Raw genomic sequence first — 24,580 nt, forward strand, 5'->3', positions numbered from 1 at the left:
AATATGGCAACCTATGCAAGAAAGCATCTCAATGTAGTCATCTTGACCACCGGAGAGAAGACTTCATCAAAGTCAATGCCTTGTTCTTGCTTAAAGCCCTTGGCAAAAAGCCTTGCTTTGTACTTTGGCTGACTATCATGAGCGGTGATCTTATACCTGTAAACCCATTTACAAGGTAGAGCCTTTTTGCCATGTGGTAATTTAACTAGCTTCCATGTCTGGTTTTTATGCAGAGCTGTCATCTTTGACTGCATGGCCAATTGCCAATTCCCGGAGTCCTTCATTTGCACTACTTCCTTGTAACATGAAGGCTCATTGCAATCAGTCAACATGACATAGTTCATAGATGGAACAAACCTATCAGGAGGTCACGTGATACGTCCAGATCTACGTAAAATAGGTGGCTGAGGCTCAGCCACAACCTCTGGTTCCACTCTATCCTGTCCTTGATCCTCTTGAGCCCTGACATTTTGTCTTGCACGTGCAGGTCCATCTTCTTGGAAGACAACTCTTCTAATCTCCTCAAACCTCTCTGTTGGTTTAGAATGATATTTGGCTTCATTAAAGTGAACATCATTGCTGCAGATAACCTTTCTGGATTCGGGATCCCAAAGTCTATACCCCATCTCACCAGAATTACCATAGCCTAGAAAGATGCACTTTCTACTCTTTGGCTCAAGTTTGTTCCTAAATTCCTTTGGAACATGAGTATATGCCTCACAGCCAAAGACTCTGAGATGCTTGTATGAGGGCATTTTGCCTGACCATACCATCTCTGCCACTGAATCCTTCTGCAAAACCTTGCTAGGAGATCTATTTATAAGATGAACAGCTATTGATACAGCTTCAGCCCAAAACCCATTTGGCAGTTGTGCATTAGACAACATACTTTTGACCTTCTCTTGTATGGTCCTATTCATCCTCTCAGCAACACCATTTTGAGGAGGATTGTAAGGAGCAGTAAGTTCACGTTTTATACCTTTTGACTCACAAAAGTCCTAAAAGGCCTTTGAAACATACTCTCCACCATTGTCAGTGCGTAAGCATTTAAGCTTCTTGCCACTCTGATTCTCCACAAGTGTCACAAACGTTTTGAAAACACTAAACGCTTCATCCTTGTTCTTGAGAAAGTAAACCCATACTTTCCTCGAGTAATCATCTATAAATGTCATAAAGTAAGAAGCTCCCCCTAGAGATAGGTTAGGCATAGGTCCACACAAATCACTATGAACAAGTTCCAACTGTGTATCTCTTCTACTGCTTCTATGCTTATGTGGCTGCTGTGTTTGCTTACCATACAAACAATGTTCACAGAATTCAAAATCATTAAATGACAAGCCAGGAAAATAACCAGAACGAGACAAGATTTCCATTCCCTTCTTGGACATATGTCCTAACCGGCTATGCCACAAAGAAACGTTCGGCTTCTCGGTTACATTGATTACATTTTTAGAGACATTTGATACATAAATCATGTAAAGTCCTCCAGACTATACTCCATGTGCTACTGTCATAGAACCCTTGGATATCTTCCACATATTCTGTCCAAAAGTGGTGACGTAGCCAGCATCATCAAGTAAACTTGTGCTGATCAAGCTCTTTGTAATTGCGGGAACATGTCTCACATTCTTCAGCATGAAAGAAGAGCCATTCTGAAACTTCAATTGAACATCTCTAACACCTAAGATCTCACATTTCTGCCCATTGCCTAGCCGAACATGATCTTTAGTGGTCACATAAGAGGTAAACCACTCCTTGTTTGGAGACACATGAAATGATGCCCCCGATTCTATAATCCAGTCACTCAGTGCATTTCCATCAGATGTTGTAAGAAGAGTTGAGTCCATTGTATTTTTCAAGAAGTAGATATCTCCTGACACTAGACTGTCATCCTCTGCAACAATGTTTGTCACATTTATTTCTTGAATCTTCACTGAGGACTTGTTCTTCTCACCATGGTCTTCAGCTTTCTCTTTGCCTTTTTCTGCTTTCCATTCTCTGCAGTCTCTTTTCATGTGACCCTTCTTGCCACAATGGTAGCATTCTATGTCACTCTAGCCTTTAGCACTACGGGACTTGCTACAAGACTGATCCCTCTTTCCACCTTTGTACTTTTCTTTGGTCCTTCCCCTGACAACTAAGGTTGTTCCTTTGCCTTTGTCCATTGTCTTTCTGTTGGTTTCTTCAGTAAGCAGACTGCCTTCTACACCTGCTATAGTCAAACCATCTGGAGGTGCAGAATTACTCAAAGCTGTGCGAAAAGTGTCCCAACTTTCTGGCAATGTGATCAACAGGAACATAGCTCTAACAGGTTCATCAAACTTGACACCTTGAGCTGACAACTGACTGTAGATGGTGTTGAATTCATTCAGATGATTGGACATAGGTGTCCCTTCTTTCATCTTCAAGTCAACAAGCTTCTTAAGCCAGTATACCTGTGAAGCTGCACTCTGCTTCTCATAAAGATCACTCAGCTTTGTCCATGCTTGATAAGCCGACATCTCGTCTGCTACATTGAAGTAAACGCTTTCTGCCAAAGTCAGCATAATGGTAGAAAGTGCCAATTCATCCATTTCGTTCCATTCATCTTCGTCCATATCTTCTGGTTTTATCCCCTTGAGCTTTATAGGTTTTATCTGCTTCTTTTGTACCAACACGTGCCAAATCTGCTTCTTCCACAATGGGAAATTGGTTCCATCCAGCTCACAGGAATTGGGGCCGTGTCCTCGCCTGTCGAATCTCACTTCAATCTGAGCAGGTGACTCTGGCTACCTGCAAATGCTACCCCGAGCCTCGATCTGAGCTCTGATACCAGTTGAAGGAGTACGAGCGGAAGTGCGATGCGAGAGAGAGTGCGAGAAGAAGAGCATGATGATATGGTGAACTCTCTCTACTGTAATGTGTAGAGCATAGTGAGTTCTTATTAGGTTTTTACAAAAGAATATGTGTACATACCTGGCGGCCCGCTCACTTACCTGGGCGACCACATTGGGCTTTATACCCCAACAGATTGATCATGTCCTCAGGGCATGGCACTTCCCTTTACTCATGTGCAAGCTCTCGTTCACCGCATCACTCCAGGGGGGATTTATAACCATATACATGTGGTAGTGATGTGTGTGAACACACTAGGACTGTCGGGGCAGTTTTTCCCTCTTTAGGAGATTTTTTCACCCGAGCATTGCATATACACCCATCACTCTAGGGCTATCTATCTTTCAATTGCACTCTAAGTAACACACTCTCTATTGTGTGCCTTGATTCCTTCATCTTCTCCAAGCTTTGTGCGTTTCTCTGCAACCCTAATTCCAACAAACACTTCAATATAAGCCTTTGAGTCAAGTTCCACTAATTTTGAACAAGATTTTTCCAAGTCACACTTAAGTTCTCGACAATCAATACAAATTTCAGCTTTTATCAAGGTTTTGGTCAGTTTGGTTATCCAAATTCTATGGGTTTTTACAAAACATGTTTGTACACATGCATAGAGTTTGTGGTATCAACCTTGGTCACTTTTGAGCTGAAAGTAAATAATCGTGATTATCTACTTTTGGCCTAAAATGAACACTTTTTCAACTTTGTCAGTGGTGGACAATCTTTTTATGATCTATTTTAAGCCTCTGATTCAAGTTAAAATATAATTTGGCCTAAAATGTCAAGAAAAATTAAATACTCTGAGTTTTTGCGAACTCTTGAAAATTTACCTCAAATGCGTCCTTAAGCTTACCCACTGGTTCATACAACTTTGAAAGTATAATCTCCAGCCGGATTCAGTGGTTGACAGTCTTTTGGTGTTGTTTCAAGCCGTAGACCTGAAATTCTACAACTTCACATAAACAACTCATAGTTGATTCTTCTAGAGAGAGCAATTTTTTGAGATCCACCTCGGATTCTACCTACCCTACTCCTAGTTTCTATTGCAATGGGGTTGTGGAAAGTGTTCACAAACACTCGTTTTCTTGTTTTTTATGGGCTTTTGAGACTTCATCTTAAGACTCGTCTCGTCCATCAATCATTCTCAAAATCCTAATCTAATCCTACAATCCTACAATTCTAAAAGGTATTTAGCAAGTACACTTACTTCCAAGCTACCGCTACACAGCAAAAGACAACAATCTTAAGCTATGCGGTTTTAAAGAGAAAGTTTTGAGTCTAGGTGATCCTAGAGGAAGTTAAAGTACAACTACACAAGACGCTCGTATTTTCCCTAGTTTAGGTCTCGTCGATCCCCGAGAGCGGCGCCAAATGTGGGACGGGTTTCTAACCTCACTTCTATCTTATTACATACATAGCAAGAATCACGAACATAATTGTCAATCCATGGGACAAAGCTGACTGAACTAGTACATAGAGGCTACAAGAGGTTGTCAATCTCTTGGAAAAAAATAGAAGACTCACATCTAACTCAAGCTACACTCAAATGACCGAAATCACCAAAAGCTAGTCGCTAATCGACAAACAAATCATAACTGTTACAACATCAAATGGTATCCAAACGTTTCAAAACTTCTATGACGTGTTTATAAAACCTAAGAACACATGCTTATGGTCTCAAATCTCAATTTAGGTCAAGTGAAAAAATCATGATTATTAACAACAGTGAGTTTTTGACCTAGTCGTTTTTGACCCAGAATGCATCTAAATGCTTAGCAATGATGCCCCAATACCCTGCCTATATTTATTTTATGATTTTCTAGCTTAAATTTCTACTTATGATGAAATTAGGCCGCGGGTTGGTGATGCCAAAGGCTATGGATTACCATGAAATGTTTACATCAACGCGTAGAGCTCTTACTTGCGGTTGCAACACAACAGACGACACTGTAATGTGACAATTGGGGAGGGAGTAGGAAGCGTGAGAAAGAGAGAAGTGAGCACTGTCAGCTCACGTTGTGTTCTATTATCCAAAAAACTTGCAAAATACTGACAAAAATTGGCTTTTATACTTTAGCCAAGGTTTCTTTGGTCAAAACTAATAATCTGGGAGCTCTAACTAAAGATAGGTTGATACAATCTGGAAGCTTGTAGCCGCGGCTCATCAATTACACTGTTCATCTGGAAAGTAGGAGTTACAACATTCCCAATTTATCAAAATAATAAGTGTTTTTACAATAAAAGCTCCAAAAAATGTTATCCAAGTTAGCTTGCTGCTAACAACGATCTTTGTGTTCCTTGTGACCTAGGTGATGCAATGAAGATGGAAAGCTTCATGCATCACGAGCATAACATAAACTTTGTGGAAAGCATTAAATATCCCAAGCCTTAGTCCCAAGGTCTCAAACACCTTCGAAGGTGGAGAGAGCTAGCAGGGAATGAGGGTAGGGAAGAGGAAGAAGAAACATTTCATAGGAGAAAGAATTAGTTCCTCACCTATCATCACTCTTCTTGCTAGTGATAGCCGTTTTTCGGCTCTTTGTAATTGCCACAGTGAGTTACCTCACCCTACCAAAATCACCCAAACATTGTGGCTATCCCTACCATTTCACTGTACATAGGCATGCGTGAGTCACGGGACTTTTCCCATATCTTCTTAAAAAACCCTCAATTAGCTAGTCATTGGGCTAGTTGAGCCAAAAAATATAAAAAATATAAAAAATATAAGTATATTATGGCCCATGCGTATGTAAATATTTCTTTGTATATAGGGCCTAAATAAAAGATTTTTTCATAATTATTTTGGTATTTATTTAAATATTTATACCTAGATGTGTGTTATTTATGCTCTGTACATTGCCTCACCATTACCACAATTTTTCCTTACCATTTTTCATAGTCTTTATTCCATATAGAAATATTTTCATGTAAGCTTCTCTTATATTTGGTGTAACTCCACCCCAACAAAAATCCAAAAAAACTAGTTTTATTTATGTGTATATTTTTTCACTATTGTGATTTTTCCCTTCCTACATCTATTTTGTTTTTTTTTTCTAAAAAATTAGAACACCAAAAATATTTATCTTTTTATGGTAGCCTCATAATGAGAGAGATTTCTTTTGACCCCTTTATATTTTTTCCACTTATATTATTTATATTTGACATGTACATATTTTTTAGACCCCTCAATATTTGATTTTCTTAGTTGTACTATTCACTTATATCATGATCTCAACAATATCTTCAATTATAGACCTACCAAATAAGGTCAAGGGTAGGTGGCATGCATACATGCACTATGGAGGGCTCACTCTTGGAGGTATTCAAAAGAATCATCCAAAGAAGGACCCCACAAGGACCTTGTGCAGTGGAAAAAAATGGTCGGTTTTGCTGAATTTTTAAAGTTCACTTGCTCTCTGAATTTGAAAAGGTGATACAAACAAAAGTTGTAGCTCGTGGGCTGAACTTTTGCCTCAAATTTTTTCATATTTTTTTGAGCTACGAGCTGTGAGCTATGATTTTATTAGTGGACCCCAGTTTTCCCATGCTATGCAGCCACACTCTCTCTTCCACTTTATCATTTTCGTCTTTCACACACACTTCTCCACTCATCATCCCCACCTCTCTCACCACTCCTCTCTGCACCCTACTCACCTTCTTCTCAACCTTGAAGAATAAGAGAAACCATGGTGAACTCATACCTCCCACACACAATGCCATTCCAAAATTGACCACCTAGTCTCATTTTTCCTCCTCCAATTTACCCATATCTATCAAAAAAACCACAAAATTCAGCCTCTTCTCTTAAAAGACAGCATCATGGTGGTTGATTGCTCAGCTTCAATTACCTTGTCTCTCAAGGAAGGTCAAGAGTGGAGAAAAAATGTACCGTCAAAGCTAGTGGACCGGTCGTCAACAAGCGTCAAAATTGGCCCTACTCAAGACACTTGGAGCATCAACCTTGTAAGAAATCCACCTTTTCTTACCTCTTAAGAGTTTTTCTTCCTTATTTGTATCCTACATGGATACTCCCATTGTAAATATCCAATTCCATTTGTAAATTAATACTAACTCTACTAACACTAACCCACTATGAAAAGTCCTATCACCTCCATTTCTCTCCTCTCTCTTTCCCCACCAACTTCTTGATAATTCCAAGGAAAAGAAATTAGATAAATTGCTGAAAATCTAACCCAACCATGGTTAGAGGAGTAACCCTAGCCTTCAAAATTGCTATAAAAGGAGGGTGTAGCTAGCACAAAGGGGAGCCATAACCAAGAGCACTATGCTATAGCTTGAGAAGCAAAGCTCAACCTCTCTAGAAGGAGCTCTTGAGTGGAAGCTCATTGTCTTATGCATGTGCATGTGTTGTAATAGGGGATTAGCAAGGGAACTCTATGCCATTGTAAGAGAGAGAGTGATCATTCAATTGAGAGTAGGAAATCTATCATTTCTCCTACTAGTGTAAGCCCAACATTTGCTGAATCAAGGAGGGTGGATTTGGACTAAGCTTGGATACTTTGTCTCCCTTCCAACGTGAAGTAATGGACAACAATGATGCGTAAGTGTCTTGGTGTTTTTTGTTAAGTTCTTGATAGCTTGTCTCTGGTGTTGTCATCAATCTAGCCATAAATCCCACATACTGTAAGAGGGCAACAGGGTGGAGAGGACTCCCCTGGCCTTAAGACAGTGATTGGGGTGGCTTTTCTTGTGATGTGTTGTGATGAAATTTATGCAAGCTATGTTGAACAAATACTAATCTCACTTTGATTTGTCATGACAGATTTGTAAGAAGGTATTAATGCAACAAGCACCTCCTCTCCCTTTCTCTCTCTTTCTTAAATATATAGTTGTGTTTGCTTGATCATTGCCGATACATTTCAAAGCAGCCCGAGCACTATCTCTCTCTCTCTCTCTCTCTCTCTCTCTCTCTCTCTCTCTCTCTCTCTCTCTCTCTCTCTCTCTCTCTCTCTCTCTCGTGTTTTAGTGTGTGAGAGTGTTCCATTGGTGTTAGGGTTAGTGTAAATTCCTTGCTTGTTTGTGGGTTGCTCTAACGATTCTCCTCTTTTGCGTCCTAGTTCGCTCTTAAACTAGGTGGTGCCCCTTGTGTAGTTGGGATTTGGCTGTGGGTTTGTTGTTTTGGTTTGTGTTGTGTTGTGCCCCAGTCCCATTGAGCAGCACGGGAGCCTTGAAGGGTGTCTAGAGGTTGCTCTTCTTGTCGCCCGCCCCGGACCGCCTCACTAGCATACATAATAGCATAGTAATGAAGATAGAGAAGATTGCAAGCTTAAGCATTGAATCATGGCTCTTGGTTGGATTTGCATTCCATAGCCAAGAGTGTTGGTGTAGGCTCTCAACTTCTCTACTAGCTTGGCGAAGGAGATGGAGCTCTTGCACTTTGTGCTTCACACAATGAGAGTGTGTGTGAGTGTGTGTGGGAGAGTATACCTCTCAAGCAATCCCCTAGCTTGCTTTGGTCAACCCCCCCTTGTAGCTCATGCTTCAAGCTCATTGGACAACTCCAAGCCTAGCCAATCACAAGGAAGAGGCATATCAAGCAATCATGCTAGTCTTGGGACAAGTGTCCCCCTTTCCCCTTTGAGAGATAGGACTTGATAAATGCAAAAAAAATCAATTTAATTAACTAATTTATCATTGGACCCCTTGGTAGGCCAACCAATAGGCTTTAGGCACACCATGAGAGCAACATGAGGAGGAGCTTGACAAGTGTCCCTTTTGCTTTCTTTGTACCAAGCTTGCCTTGTGTGAGTGTGTGTGTGTGTGTACTCTCTCTCATCCCCCTAGCTTTAGGGCTCGCCCCCTCTATTGTAGGGATGGGATTTGACTTTTTGGACACCCTAACCCCAAGCACCTTAGTCAACAACAAGCATGACAAAGTAGCTCAAGGTTGGGTAGTGTTCCCACAATCACCTAAGGCTGAATCTAAACCTCACAAGTGGGTTGAAGCTAAACCTCTGACGACTGATAGAGACTTATATGTGGCTACGTTTCTCTATGAGGATATCATCACCAAATTTGGTTGTCCACTAGATTTTGTTAGCGATCGAGGATCTCATTTCCTTATTGATACTATTAGGGAATTGATCGAGTTATATAAAATTAAACATCAAAAGTCTACACCTTATTATCCACATGAAAATGGGCAAGTGGAAGTTACCAACAGAATTTTGGGTAACATTCTAATGAAGAAGGTGGCTTATAATCACCTTGATTGGGATGAACGTTTACCTAAAGCATTATGGGCTTATTGCAACCACTTTTAAGGTAATGACCCAGAGAACACCCTTCACTTTAGTTTATGGTACTAAAGCCATATTTCAAATCAAAAAAGAGATCCCGACCTTAAGGGTTTCCTTGTCTAGTTTTGATGAAGAGGAATCTTTGAAAGATAGGTTGTTTACCTTGACGAAACTAGACAAGATGTGCTTGCTAGCCTTACAGAGTCTTGAGGCTATGAAACGGCAACAAAAAGCTTGGCATGATTGCAATATCAAAGTTTGGAAATTTCAAAGAGACGATAAGGTTTTAATTTATGATGATCTCTATTATAAATACCCTAGAAAATTGCAAATTCGATGGTTAGGTCCCTTTAAGGTACATCGGACCTTCACTAATGGATCCTTGTAGTTCAGGACATTGACGAAGCTTTAGATCCTTTTAGATTCAATGGTCTGTGATTAAAACATTAGTTCACTTAGTTCGTTTTTTTTTTAAAACATAAGGGCAAAACCATAAGAAAAAATAAAAAACGGATATAAAGTAAAAAGAGAGCAAAATTTTGAGTTGTAGTGACAGTTTCTTTATTTCTTTTTTGTTTTTTTTGGAATGGGTGTTAACACTAGTTATTTTATGGCAGGAATTATCGCCTCATTTACCATCAAATTTTTTCCATTCCATCTCCATTTGGTGAGTCATGGACACCTCTATAGACTACTTGTTTGCTGTGTGTTTAGACCTTTTATTTGTGGGTTGGGCATAGAGACCGTAGTCTGCATGATAGATGATATACATGAGGTAGAATGGCTATTACGATGGTGGGCCATGGGTTTTGACTTAAAGGTGCATGACTGGGATTATCTATGTTTCTTGCTTGCACTTTTTTGTTGGAATTAGGGTTGGAGGAAAACACACACAGCTTGGAGAAGATGAAGGAAGCTCAAGGCACACAACAGAGAGTGTGTTAGTTAGTGTGCAATGAAAAGATAGATAGCCCTAGAGTGATGGGCGTATATACAATGCATGGGGGGAAAAACTTCCTGAAGAGGGAAAAAATGCCCCGGTGGTCCTAGTGTGTTCACACACATCACTACCACATGTATATGGTAACAAATCCCCCCTAGAGTGATGCGGTGAATGAGGGCTGGCACATGAGCTAAGTACATGATCAGTCCACAAAGGGGAGTAAGCCCAAAGCTTTGCGGAAAGCTTCGAGCTTCTCATGAGAAAATGCCTTTGTGAAAAGATCTGCAAGGTTGTCCTGCGTTGGCACATAAGCCAAGCTGGTCTCTCCTGCTGAGAGCCTCTCCCTGACATAGTGGTAATGCACCCCAATGTGCTTTATGCGAGCATGAAAAACTGGGTTCCTTGAAAACTGCCAATGCGCTCTGACTGTCAGTGTAGATAGTGTTGGCAGTGTCCTGTCCAACACCCAAATCAGTCATAAGGCATCTGAGCCATACACACTCAACCGTAGTTGTGAAGACTGCCCTGTACTCAGGCTCACAACTAGAAGTGGCCACAATAGGTTGCTTCTTTGTCAACCATGATATGTTAAAGAATATATATGTTGTGCTATGGGCGGCCGGACATTGACTATACTATGTTGTAAATATACTTTGGATAATAGTTCAAAGAGAAGAAGAGTGAGAGCAACACATTGAATGGCTGCTCTGCAGGGTAACGATTGTGTGTGTGTGTGTCTCGATGTGTGTTGGTGTGTGTGCGTAGTATTCTTTTCTACCTTCTCCATCACCTATGCACTCTATAGAGTGGTATCAGAGCTCAGTTTAAGGAGCTACAGTCAATACACAGATTTCCTCAGCTCTGAAAAACAACCAAAAAGAGAGGTTTTTTGGTCATAACTCCCTCACCCGAACTCGGAATACAGTGATCTAGGAGTCTATCTTTATGTTTTTGGGCATTCTGGACGCATTGGCATACTCAGATTTTCCAAAATCTGCAACAAAAAATTTATGCAGCAAACAGCTGGCTCACACAGGCATAGGAGATTTCCAATTTTGAGCTCGGCAGTAGATTTACAGGTTAGAGGTGAAGAATTCAGCATTTACACAGGTTTTGAAGAGCAACATAGAGCTTTTGCATCATGATATTGTGTTATCAAAGATTATGTTTGGTTGTTGTGGGTCCGTTATGGACAGCCGCCTATGTAAGAAAGGTTGTGGGAAGAAGTTGAGGCGGTTATATTGTCAGATTGAGTACTTTGTGGTTATGTATGAATATGTGGTTAATGTATTTTGGAAAACTGCAACCTTTGTGAGGGTCGAGTGAGGTTTTTTGAAGCCTTGCCTTGGGAGCTTTGGTAACTTGGCAAGGTGGATTAGGTACTGGAGCGAACCCCCGACTGGCCCCGCTAAAGGCCTCATATGTCGTTTACGACTATGGGATGAAGGTGGATGTATGGATATGTGGTACAGGACAGTGTATGGATTGCATTTGCATGGACCATGTGGACATTGTTTTAGAGTATTTATGCATAGTATTGAGTCAGTCTGTGGCAAAGTGAGTCAGTGGATTTTTCCCTTAGCAGTGAGAGATTTTCTGTCAGTGTTTATGAGCACTTTGGTTGAGATTGTCACTTGAGATATTGTCCAAATACAAACGGAACTCTGCCGAAATTTTGTCAAAATCCTTTGGAAGAAATTGAGAGAGTAAAGATGGCAGAAAGTTCAACTCAAGTCACACAGATTTTTGGAGAGAAGCTGACCAGAGAGAACTACAGCATATGGTCTTACAGGATGGAGGGAAAAGGTTTATGGGACTACATTACAGGTGAACAAGAGTGTCCCGAGGTTGGTTTGGAACCAAACAGAGATAATGTTGAAGCACATAAAACATGGCAAGCAGGAGTAGAAGCTTACAAGAAGTGGATCAAGAATTCAAGGAAAGTGATGCATTGGATTTCATTATGCATTAGTGACTTGTTTATACCACATGTGAAGAAGGCTCAATCTCCAAAGGAAGCATGGGACATACTAGCAAGAATGAATAGCTCCAATACAGAACCACGAAAAGTTCACTTGAAGCAAAGGTTACATTGTGTATGGCGAGGAAATATATCCATATCAAATTATGTGACAAAGATAAAGCAAATACAGGAAGATCTTGCGGGCATTAATGTTGAAGTTCCAGATGATGACTTAGTTTGACATTGAATTGTTTGGGACCGGAATACAAGTCATTGGATACATCTATATATGTTCGAGGACACATGCCTGATTTTGAAGAGTTAGTAAACCTTTGTTTGCAAGAAGAGGTGAAGTTAGGCAAGTCAGGTCCTTCTACATCAAATATCAATTCCAGAGATTAGGTTTTTTTCTCTAGAGGTCGTGCAAACAATAGAGGCAGAAGAGGAAACTATGGTCGTGGAAACAATGCTGGAAGAGGTCAATGGCAAAACCAACAAAGTCAAAGTTACAATGATTATAGCCAAAGAGGCAGAGGGAGAGCCCAACCTCGTGGACGTGGAGGTGGACGATTTCTACATCCTCAAAGAGATGGATATTGTAGCAGATGTGGCATTTATGGTCACTTTGAAAGAGAATGTTACACGAGGTTAAATCAAAATTGTGATCGTGGTGGAAGAGGCCGAGGTTATGGCAGACATGGAGGAAACTTTGCTGGATACAATCCTCATGATCAAATTATATATGACAATAGATTGAGTTATGCACAAACAAAAGGTCTTGATTATGATGAGACATTTAGTCCAGTTGCAAAGATGACAACAGTCAGATTGGTGATAGCAATGGCAAGTATGTTCAATTGGAAGTTACGGCAAATGGATGTCGATAATGCATTCTTGAATGGTGACTTGGAAGAAGAATTTTATATGATACAACCAGAGGGTTATCAACATCCAGAGTTTCCATATTATGTGTGTAAGTTGAAGAAAGCATTGTATGGTTTGAAGCAAGCATCTAGAGCTTGGCGTGAAAAGATAACCAGATTCTTGAAGAAGATTGGATTTTACCAATCTACTGTTGATCACTCATTGTTTTTAAAGCATATTGATGGAGAGATCGTCGTTATAGTTATCCATGTTGATGACTTGATTCTCACTGGAAGTCATGATGAGAAAATTTTGCATGTCAAGAAGAGTTTTTTGAGAGAATTCAACATGAAGGACCTTGGTGAGTTGAGATATTTCTTGGGAATTGAAATTGTCGACACTTTATCAGGAATTTGGATGATACAAAGACAATACGCATTGGATATGCTTGAGAAGTATGGAATGATAGCGTGCAAACCGGTTGATACACCTCTTGATCAAAATGTGAAGTTGATTGATGATGGAAATTACATTGAGGATGTCACTATGTATCGCAAGATGGTTGAAAGTCTTATTTACTTGACAATAACAAGGCCAGATTTGAGTTATGCAGTGGGTGTTGTGAGTCAATTCATGCAAAAGCCATGTAAAATTCATCTTGATGCAGTGAGACGGATTATGAGATATGTGAAAGCCACTGTCAATTATGGAATGTTTTATGAAAAGAATGGGAAGCTTTGTCTTTATGGTTACACAGATGCAGATTGGGCAGGAGATTTAATGGATAGAAGATCTACAAGTGGTTATGCATTTTCCATTGGTCATGGTATGATAAGTTGGAGTAGCAAGAAGAAATTAATTGTAGCATTATCAAGTACAGAAGCTGAATATCGTGGATCAGCTTTGGCAGCATGTGAAGAGTCATGGTTGAGAGTACTTATGGTAGACTTTGGTTTTGACTATCTCGACAGTGTCATTATATATTGTGACAATATTAGCAGCATCATGTTGGCAAAGAACCCAGTTTACTATGCTCGCACTAAACACGTTGAAGTACATTATCACTTCATTAGAGAAAAAAATTTGGCAGGTGAGATTGATTTGGTGTATGTGAAGACAAATGATCAAGTTGCGGATATATTTACAAAAGCTCTTGGAAAGGAGAAGTTTTGCTACTTTCATGAAGCATTGGGAATACATCATATGCAAGCTCATTCTGAGCTTGAGGGGGAGTGTTAAAGAATATGATGTTAAAGAATATGTCCGTTGTGCTATGGGCGGCCGGACACTGACTATACTATATTGTAAATATACTTTGGATAATAGTTCAAAGAGAAGAAGAGTGAGAGCAGCACGTTGAATGGATGCTGCAGGGTAACGATTGTGTGTGTGTGTGTGTGTCGATGTGTGTTGGTGTGTGTGCGTAGTCTTCTTTCCTACCTTCTCCATCGCCTACACACTCTACATGATATACATGAGCTACCAAGCATGAAACAAAAACCACTTGTGGACACTCACATGTCAAAACAACCAGCCCAATCTGAGTCCAAAAAAGCATGTAAGTATGGCGGCAATGACCCCCCCTTGGGATAAAACAAGCCAAGATGTAAAGTGCCACTAAGATAGCAAAAACTCCTCTTGATAGCCTGCCAGTGCTTAGACCCTGGGCTATGCATAAACCTGCTAACCTATGAGACTGCAAACTGAATATCTAGCCTCATGTTGCATACATAAATGAGGCATCCAAAAATATTTTGGTAAAGAGTGACATCATATGATCACCAGCGTCATGAAGACTCAATTTCAAACCCATTTCCATGGGAGTGGCAATAGGTTTTCAATCCTCAAGTCCAAACTTACATAGCAATGTCTCTATGTAACTTGTCTGACACAAGGCAATATGACCATCACATTGCTGAACCTGTACGTCCAAATAATGATGCAACAACCCCAAATCTTTCATCTTGAAAGTAGCATTCAAATCAGCCTTAAATTCAGCAATATGTCTCTCATTTGGTCCAGCGATCAACAAAACATCTACATAAAGAACCACAATGAGAAGTACATCAGCCTCATGCTTTACATACAATGTGCTTTCTATTGGACTGTTATGAAAGCGTCGTTTGACCAAATGAGTGTCAGCTTTCTCATACCAAGCACGAGGAGATTGCTTCAACCCATACAAAGCCTTCTTACATCTATACACTTTGTCTTATTGTCCTTTCTTGACAAAACCACGAGGCTGCGTTACATAAACTTCCTCAAATATGTCATCATTCAAGAAAGCAGTAACAATGTTCGATTGATGTACATCCCAACCAAAATGAGCTACCAATGCACATAGAAAATGCACAGTAGTCATACAACAAGTGGGAGCAAAAGTCTCTTCATAATATATGCTTTTTTGCTGTGCATAACCCTTTTTGCAACAAGTCAAGCGTTATGGCGATCGATCTCACCATCTGGCTTGGGTTTCAACTTGTAAACCCACTTCGTACCAATGGCCTTTTTGCCAAGAGGAAAATCACATAAAGTCCATGTGTCATTTTCTATAACTGCATCATATTTTGATTGCATGGTAGCCATCCCATTTTTTGAAATATGTGCTTCATCAAAAGACAGAGGTTCCTCAACATCATGTAAGCTAGACACAGCCAAAGCATAGCAATCTGATGCATGGTGAGAACCTAAACGAGTATGACTAAACAAACGTGCATCCAATTTACTATCACGCAATGTATGCACCAACCATTTTGGCATACCTCTAGCCTGCTCATTTTTAGCCCTTTCCTCATCAAGTACATCATGTACATCTGCATCAGTAATAGGTTGATCGTAACATTTTCTGAAACCCCCATAGGCTGTACATTTGCCTCATTAGAATTTACATTCAAACTTCCACCACTGAAAAGAGGCAAAAAATTGTCATAAATGTCATGTGAGCTTACATTACTATCTCTAGTACATGACAGCAAGGGGTCAACAGAATCTTCCACAAACACATCCCGTGAAACCAGAATACGCTTTGTTTGCAGATGATACAACCTGTAACCTTTGCTTTCAGCACTATAACCAACAAAAAATACATTTGACAACCTTATCATCCAATTTTATGTGTTGTGTTTTGGCACCAAAGCATATGCCATATAGCCAAAAGCACGCATGTGCTCAATAGAAGGCTTTCTAGCATGCCATGCTTCATATGGAGTAATAGACTGCAAAGATTTTGTAGGACACCTGTTTAGTACATAAGTGGCACACATGATGGCCTCAAGCCAAAAAGAATGTGGCAAAGCATGACTTTTGACCATACATCATGCCATTTTCGTGAGTGACCTGTTTATCCTCTCAGCAACACCATTTTGTTGAGGTATATAAGGCACTATACATTGGTGTTTTATCCCACGACTAGCTAGAAATGCATTAAATTCATGAGACATATACTCCCCCCCTCGATCCGAATGGAGGGTGTCTATAATACATTTTGAGACATTTTCAGCCATAGCCAAAAATTATTTGAAGCACATAAAAACTTCGGACTTCGCTTTAAGCGGAAATACCCATGCATGCCTGGAATAATAATCAAAGCAAGTCACAAAGTAAAGGTAATTGCCCAAGGACGAAGTTTGCATGGGCCCACAAACATCACTATGCACAAGTTGCAACCTACATGTGGCCCTAATTGAACCATCCTTTTGAAACTTTGAACGCTACATCTTACCCAAAATACAGCCTTCACAAACATGTTTGATAGGTGCTTCAAGAGAGGTGGCAAAGAAGCAACCATATCAGATTTTTGCAAACGCAGCAAACTCGCAAAATTTAGATGACCAAAACATGCATGCCAAAGTTTTGCATATGAAATAGCCCTTGAATCTGCAACTGCATTTGTAAAATTCTGTCCACACTTGTCATACAAAGTGACCTTATACAGCCCACGGCACAAAATCCCAGATGCAACAAGTTTATCACCAAAACTAAGATCATGAATTGTACATCTGTCATCCACAAATTTGACTACAAGTCCAAGTCTAGCAAGTGCAGATACAAACAAAAGATTCTTCTTGATCCTAGGTACATAAAGTGCATCAACAAGTGTGAAGGAACTACCATTTGTAGCAGTAAGTACAATCTTTTCAACTCCCTGAACTGGATAAGAGGCATTGTTGGCACAAGTGACTGAAGTTCCATGAGGGACAAACTCGAGAGAGGTGAACAATTGTGAGGTAATGTGCTTTGTAGCACCACTGTCAAAATACCAGACATGTGAATCTACAGCAACTGACATGCGTGCATCATGGACAGCAGGATTGTAAGTGCACTCTGCACTAAAAGCCCATTCTGCATCAACATCAGCATCACAGTCTCCTTTCACAGAAGACTCAACAATGGCTGCATTTGTAGTGGAACCAGCATTTGCAGTGGAACCGTCCTCTTTCTTCTTAGCCTCTTTGGCCTTCAACTTAGGACACTACTTGATTAAGTTTTATTATTAGCTTTACAATAATGGCAACGCATCTTCTTTTTGCCCTTATCACCAAAATTTCCAGACGAATTGCTGTCAGTAGAAGCATTAGGAACAGAAGTTTTGTCACTCACAACGGAACCATTAGAAGGGTTGCATTGCAGTTACCACCCTTTCTTTGAGAAGCAATAAAAGCCTGTTCAACTACACGCTGCCTAGTCCTTTTTTTTTTTGGAAAGTGACTCTTGCAACAGCAATGTGCATAATGCATCAAACTTGACAACTTTAGGATTTCCTTGGGTCATAAGTCTCCAAGTACTAGAAAAAGTCTGGTAAGAATCTGGTAAGGCATCAAGAATAGTCTGCACAAGGGGACTGTCTGAAATGAATTCACCTACTGCAGAAATAAGTTGCTCATTGATATCCTTGAAACCAGCAAGGAAAGTGTCCATATCATCTGCCTCATACATAATCTTTGACTTCAGCTCTTTACGCAGCAAAGCAATTTTAGCCTCATTGCGACTTGCATAAAGACCAGCCAAAATATTGCAAGCTAGTTTTGTAGATTTTGTTGAACGAATGTGAGGAAAAATGGTGCGCTTCACAGACAATGCAATCAATGCATGAGCTTGCGCATCCTTTGGATCCCAACGAGCTTGTTCTATCGTAGGCAAAACAACTCTAATAGTAGCAAGACTTGCAACATCCTCAACATCGCCTACATCCTCAGAATCAGGACGTACATCAATGTCCTGCACAATATTCTAGACGCCCTTTGACACAAGAACATGTTGCATCATATAAGCCCACATAGGGTAATTGTCCCCATCCAATCTTTCCTCGAGCAGCAAACATCTTGAACACATTTGTGTTGTTGTCAGCCATGGTAAATGCTGCACCTGACATGAAAACTGCCCAAAAAGAGGAGAAACGAAGCGAAAACAACAGGTGATATATAGCACAAACTGTAGAAGACTATAAGGCACTTGTTATGCAAAAATTGGCACTGACAAAAATTTTGCACAAAATGATAAAATAGCCTGTGCAGTACTGACTATAGTGGAAACGGAGGCCGAAATGAGCTCGAATAAAAATTTGAGCAAACTGAGCTCTATGAGCTCACCCAAATTTTTTGTCGACCTATGAACGCTCACCAACGCTCACAAAAATCATAGAAAGTGAGCAAGCATTTGCTGGAGCTGCTGGCGACTGAGCCCGGGAGGATGCAACCTGCTTTGATACCAATTGTTGGAATTAGGGTTGCAGGAAAACACACACAGCTTGGAGAAGACGAAGGAAGCTCAAGGCATACAATAGAGATGTGTTACTTACTGTGCAATGAAAAGATAGCCCTAGAGTGATGGGCGTATATACAATGCATGGGGAAAAAAACCTTCTAAAGAGGGAAAAAATGCCCCGGCAATCCTAGTGTGTTTTTTCACATCACTACCACATCTATATGATGGTAACATTTTTGGGTATTTTTGTGAGAATGGCCCTGTAGCATTTTTGGATATGTTTCCTGATTTAGATGAGGATGTTATGATTGACCCCATAATAGATTTGGAGTTTGTTATTCTTGACGATGAGGATGAGGGAATACCCTTAGGTTTACCTAGGGGATTATATCAAATGTTGTTGCCTAGACAGGTTCATTATGCCCAGGTGCAACCTTATGGGATTTTTGGAGGGTAGTACCTTTTGGCTTAAGCCAATGCACCTGCTATATTCCATCACATGTTGGTGAGAGACTTAAATGATGATGCAGAGGGATGTTAGGTTTGCCTAGCTTTGCATACACATGTTTTAAAAATAAAAATAAAAACACGAAAATCCAAAAAATAAAAAAATCACAAATTCCAAAAAGAAATATTTTCTTTTATGCTTGACTTTTTGTTTTATTGAAAACAAAACACTAACAACACAAAAACAGTAAAAACAAAACAAAACAAAAACAACAAAAATCCATAAAAATTAGAAGTAGGACACCTACGTTCCTTTGGGGGAGTGTAGTCTAATGTTTTTCCAGAGTAAGTAATTTCGAATGAAGGACGGTAGCTGTTGTGACACGAGGAGACAACATGTCCAAGCTGTATCTGGAAATGCAGTTCAAAGTAAAGCAACTCTTTCGAGAAAGACTTAGTAGGTGTTTTATTTCCAAGTTGTTATTTCAAATTGTTAACATCTTTTCATTTTAATGCCTATAAGTCAGTGAAGAATTAATAAGTGTGTGGCATAGTTTTATTAAACTGGCTAGATTAATCATCTATATGGTTTTAGTAGCAGTCTTTATCTAGAATTATTAATCAAGAATCTTGACCAAACTAGTTAGTGGCTTATAGGGAGTAGTAAGGGTTATTAATTAATATAGTCATTATAGCTAACCTAGTGTTGGATAGTACATTTATACCCTTATATGTTAAAAACAAATCTTTGAAGTGTCGTAGATCTCTGTGGTTAGTAGAGACCTTTAAACTCTAGATTATGGCTTGTATGTTAAATATTACACTTGTGATGAGCTTGGGGAGGGAAACTTATATGTTATATGTTGTGTACCCATCGTCGTGTAACCTTGGTAGGTGGGTGGAGTCAACTTTGTCTCTAGTGACAGATCCACGAGCCGTATCTAAGTTTTATACGGGTTGGTAGGTGAATTTGAAAGGATATTCCTGCTCGACGTAGCAGTGAGTGTGGAATGTATGGAAAATATAAATTTTAAGTCCAATGTGACTGGCAAAAACAAAAGAATGAATGCATGAAAAATAAAAAATTCAATAAACACTGGGAATTAAAAATGAAAAAAAATGAAAATGAAAATTCAGGCTATGGCTTCCATGTAGTTGTCATATTGATACACTCTCTATTATATAGGGATTGACAAGTTTTACCTCTGTAGAGCTCTATCAACATGGAAGGGAGATGTTCTTGTTATTAATGGTGATAAATTATTGTCTGGATTAAGATAGTTTGTAGTTATTTTATTAATTAATCTCTTTTATTATTTATTGCTTAGTTGCCTATTGGGGAGGTTAGGGTTTTTGATTGGTAAATCTTTATAAAAGCTGCTAGTGTGAGTATATAGATTTACTAGTGTTAGTTGGTTTATTCTACTATGTTTAGTGCTTATTAATTTATCACTAACTATGTTATCACTTAGCTAAAATGTCAAAAAAGTATGCTGTTGTAATGTGTTAAATGAGAATAGACATACTACATTTGGTTTGGTGTGTTGTGTTTTAGGATATTGTGCTCATGAGGGTGTTTGCAGTGAAGGAGGGGAGCCAGTTATTTTTCAAAGTGTAGCTGTAAAGTTGGGAGTTGTAGCAATTTAAAAAAGTTCATTTACAGTGTCGATGATATTTTTGATCATCAAGGACGACTTCACGTTTCAGTAGGGGAGGAATGTAGACCCCAAGACTTTTTAACATTTTGTACCAAACTTGGGATATTTGGGGGATGTGCATGGGCATTTTAGATGCATTTGCATGCATATAACTGCAATAGTATGCATGCTTGTCCTAACTTGATGATGATTGCATGAATGCATGTTGCTATGCTTTAAATTTTTGCATTGAATAATTTCATTATGCTAGGGATTAGTAAGTCAGTCTGCAATTATAATTTTCTAACCTAGGTGTGCTCAAGTTCATTTACTAATGACCATAGGCTACAAGGTTTTGAAATAGGAAATTTAAGTAAAACTGTACATTGAGTTGCTAGGTTAGTTCGAGGCCAAAAGTTGGTATGAGGGGAGAGAAGTAATCAGGGAGTTGCAAAGGAAATTAAGTTAAAAGTAATCCCATTTAGATCTTTGGGTTCTCAAGGTAGCAGTTTTCATGACCAATTTCAGCAAGATGCAAGACAGTAAGAGAAAGAAAGAGGGTTAATTTATCCGTTTCCGAGCTGTGTTAGAAAAAAACACAGTACAGTGTATGTCAACCGGTTGAGATTGTAAAATCCCAGTTAGATTTTGAGTTTGCCTTTAAGAAAAGCGGGAATTTACACAAGTTCTAGTGTAATTATCGATAAAAGCTTTGAATTTTGACTTAAGAATTGAGTTAGAGAGAGAGAAGTGGTGAGGTTTTGAGGGATCACAGGAAAGAGGATTTGAGCTCAAGGCTCATTACCATGATAGGTCTTTGAGGTCTCCAGGATTTCCCATCGATGTTAAAACCTTTTGAATGGTGGGAGCAAGTCTTAAAGAACATATGCTTGATAATGTTTTTAAAAAATAAACAAAAAAATAAAAAATACATTTTTTTGTCAATCAGCAGCTCTGAACCACCAGGAGAAGGAGGTCACAGCCGGAGCCATTTGTGTGTGTGTGTGTGTGTGTGTGTGTGTGTGTGTGTGTGTGTGTGTGTGTGTGTGTGTGTGTGTGTGTGTGTGTGTGTGTGTGTGTGTGTGTGTGTGTGTGTGTGTGTGTGTGTGTGTGTGTGTGTGTGTGTGTGTGTGTGTGTGTGTGTGTGTGTGTGTGAGAGAGAGAGAGAGAGAGAGAGAGAGAGACTTTGTTTGCTTGTGGTGGAAACCAGGGAAAGCCGCCAAAGGGTCACCAAGAGAAGGTGCCAGAGAGAGTGGGGTCCTGGACGGTTGCAAGGAAGGAAGTCACTAGAAGAGAGAGAGAATGACTACCCTATAGCATTAGTTAGAGAGAGAGAGAGAGGGAGTACCGAGTGTGTGTGTGTGTGTGTGTGCACACGCTTGCTTGTATGTGTGTTAGTAGGTGTGTGTGGGCATAGGAGTGTAGCGCTATCTGAGAGAGTATTGAGTGTGTGTGTGTGTGTGTGTGTGTGTGTGTGTGTGTGTGTGTGTGTGTGTGTGTGTGTGTGTGTGTGTGTGTGTGTGTGTGTGTGTGTGTGTGTGTGTGTGTGTGTGCGCGCGCGCGCGTGCTTGCTTGTGTGTGTGTTAGTCGGTGTGTTTGGGCATAGGAGTGTAGCGCTATCTAAGAATTAGAAAGATAGAGAGAGGGTGATTACATCCTATGTGTATTAGTGCGTGTGTCAATTCCTATGTGTGCATGCTGAATTTTAGTGCATGTGTCTAGAGAGAGGTCCTGTAGTGAAAAAACGTAGAGAGAGAATAGGGAGAAATTGAAGTGTGAATGATGCAGTTAGATATGTGTGTGTGTAGGTAATTGAGTCTTTGGTTGTGTGTATGCATGTGTAGTTTCTATTTGCCTCTCTGTGTGCAAGTTAATGAGTGTATGTGTGTGGTTACTAGAGAGCTGTGTTGCATGAAACGTTTCCAAACTGGAAACGTTGCCCTGTCGAAATGAACAGAAACGGCATTCTATAGAACCAAGAAACGGCGGGAGTACACCGATTTGAGAGTAGAAAACAACATAAAAATTCAAACATATATCGACACCTACATTGAAGCAAACATTTCAAAAAGATTTGCATCAACACATGAATGAAACAATAACTAGATTCATAATCTACATTAATCAAAAACAAAAAAACTTGACACATAAAGTCTCTTGGCAACCAGATTTCATTAAGCATCAATGCAAATGTTCAATACATCATACATAGAGCAGTTACATAGCTTCGGCATCACCAACTTCAACATCCATTTCCACTTCGATATGGCCTTCCATTGTTAAGTCCTCTTCCACATCCCAAAAGCAACATGGCCCTGAAACATAAGAGGCTTCTTTCCTGGATTGTAGCCTTAAATTGCTATGTACATATACCAAGTCATCAGCCATTTCATGCTACAAACGGTTGCCATTGACGGAATGTACAAAACCATATGTCGACCAATTTCTCTCACATGCGGAAGCACTACATACCTGGGATAAAATCTTTATAGCCAATCTTTGAAGAAGGGGGGTATCTTCCCCATAGTTTTTCCACAAGGAACTACTGAGAGCTTCTGCATGTCATCCAAAGCTTCAGGATCCCCAAAGCTCCCTTGCAATCCAATGTACATAGACAATTGTGCTTGTGGCTGTGTCTTTTCCATAGCACTCCTTCCCACTCTGTTGAGTGTGGCCTTCCATCATTTCATTACCTCACCATCCTTGTTAGGTGACTTTGAAAACCACTTTGGATTTAAGAGGAAAGCTGTTGCATGAAGAGGAGTATGCATCATCAACCACCGTGCCTGTATGAATTCATTCATTTGTTGAAACATCTCTTTGCCATCCACCTCCTCTGCCAAAATCTCCTTGATCGTTTCTACCATCTGATCCATGCCTTCAAAAATTACACCCATGCATGCTTCATCCATGTCAACCATACGCAACATTGCCATGATTGGCCAACACACCTTGACATACAACTCAATGTCCTCCTAAAAGCTAGAAGACAAAATGCTCCTCTCTATCACTTTTGCATCTTCATTCTAACACTTCCAAGCATCCCAATCCTCTCATGTCACCAAGTGCTTCAAAGCAGTCTTAACCCTCAACAATCTATGCAGCATCATGAAATGTGAAGCAAAACGGGTATCTCTCGGTCTAATTAGCTTGAGATTGGAGTGCTTACCAAACATGGCTCGTGTTGCATCATGATTTGTGATGAACTGTTGAAATTCCTTTCCCTTTGTTACAGGCTGCTCCAACCACTTGATTGCCATCAAATCCTTCAAAAGCAAGTTCAGACAATGTGTTGCACAAGGAGTCCAAAAGATATGCTTGTACTCTCCCTCCACAATCTGTCCTGCAAGCTTGCAATTTGCCGCATTATCAGTGATAACCAGCACAACGTGATCAACACCAACCTCTTTAATAACTTTCTTAAGTGCATCTGCTATGAACTCCCCAGTCTTAGAATTGCCACTAGTATCAATGGAGCCCTTGAATACTATTCCTCTTGGACTGGACACCACAAAATTAATCAATGGTCTTTTGGCTGTATCTGTCCACCCATCGGAAATAAGAGAGCAACCATAATGTTGCCAAGAACACTCTACAGGTGAGATACTTCTCTCTAATCTTGCCTTTTCTTGCTGTAGTAGGGTTGTACGCAACTTCTCGTAGTTGGGAGGCTTATATCCTTTACCAAAAGTTGCAATTGTAGAGACCATATCTGAAAAGTATGGAGAACGAGCAAGCGAGAAAGACAATCCACATGCATAAAAACTTCTAGCCACTGCCTTTTCCACATCTTCTCTACATGAGGCATTGAACATACCTTCCAAAGATGGTTGATCCTGAGCCTTTCTCTTTGTATGCAAAGGATTGGTGTTGGCAATATTTTGCTTCT

General features: G+C 39.9%; 1 pseudogene; it reads right to left on the reverse strand.

Moving 5' to 3' along the window:
- Positions 1 to 22,775: 22,775 nt before the first annotated feature.
- LOC147460466 (uncharacterized) lies at positions 22,776 to 23,884 on the reverse strand (annotated as a pseudogene).
- Positions 23,885 to 24,580: the final 696 nt, after the last annotated feature.

Source organism: Adiantum capillus-veneris, chromosome 3 (assembly GCF_014529385.1).
Source record: "Adiantum capillus-veneris isolate H3 chromosome 3, ASM1452938v2, whole genome shotgun sequence".
In the NCBI taxonomy this organism is placed as follows: domain Eukaryota; kingdom Viridiplantae; phylum Streptophyta; class Polypodiopsida; order Polypodiales; family Pteridaceae; genus Adiantum; species Adiantum capillus-veneris.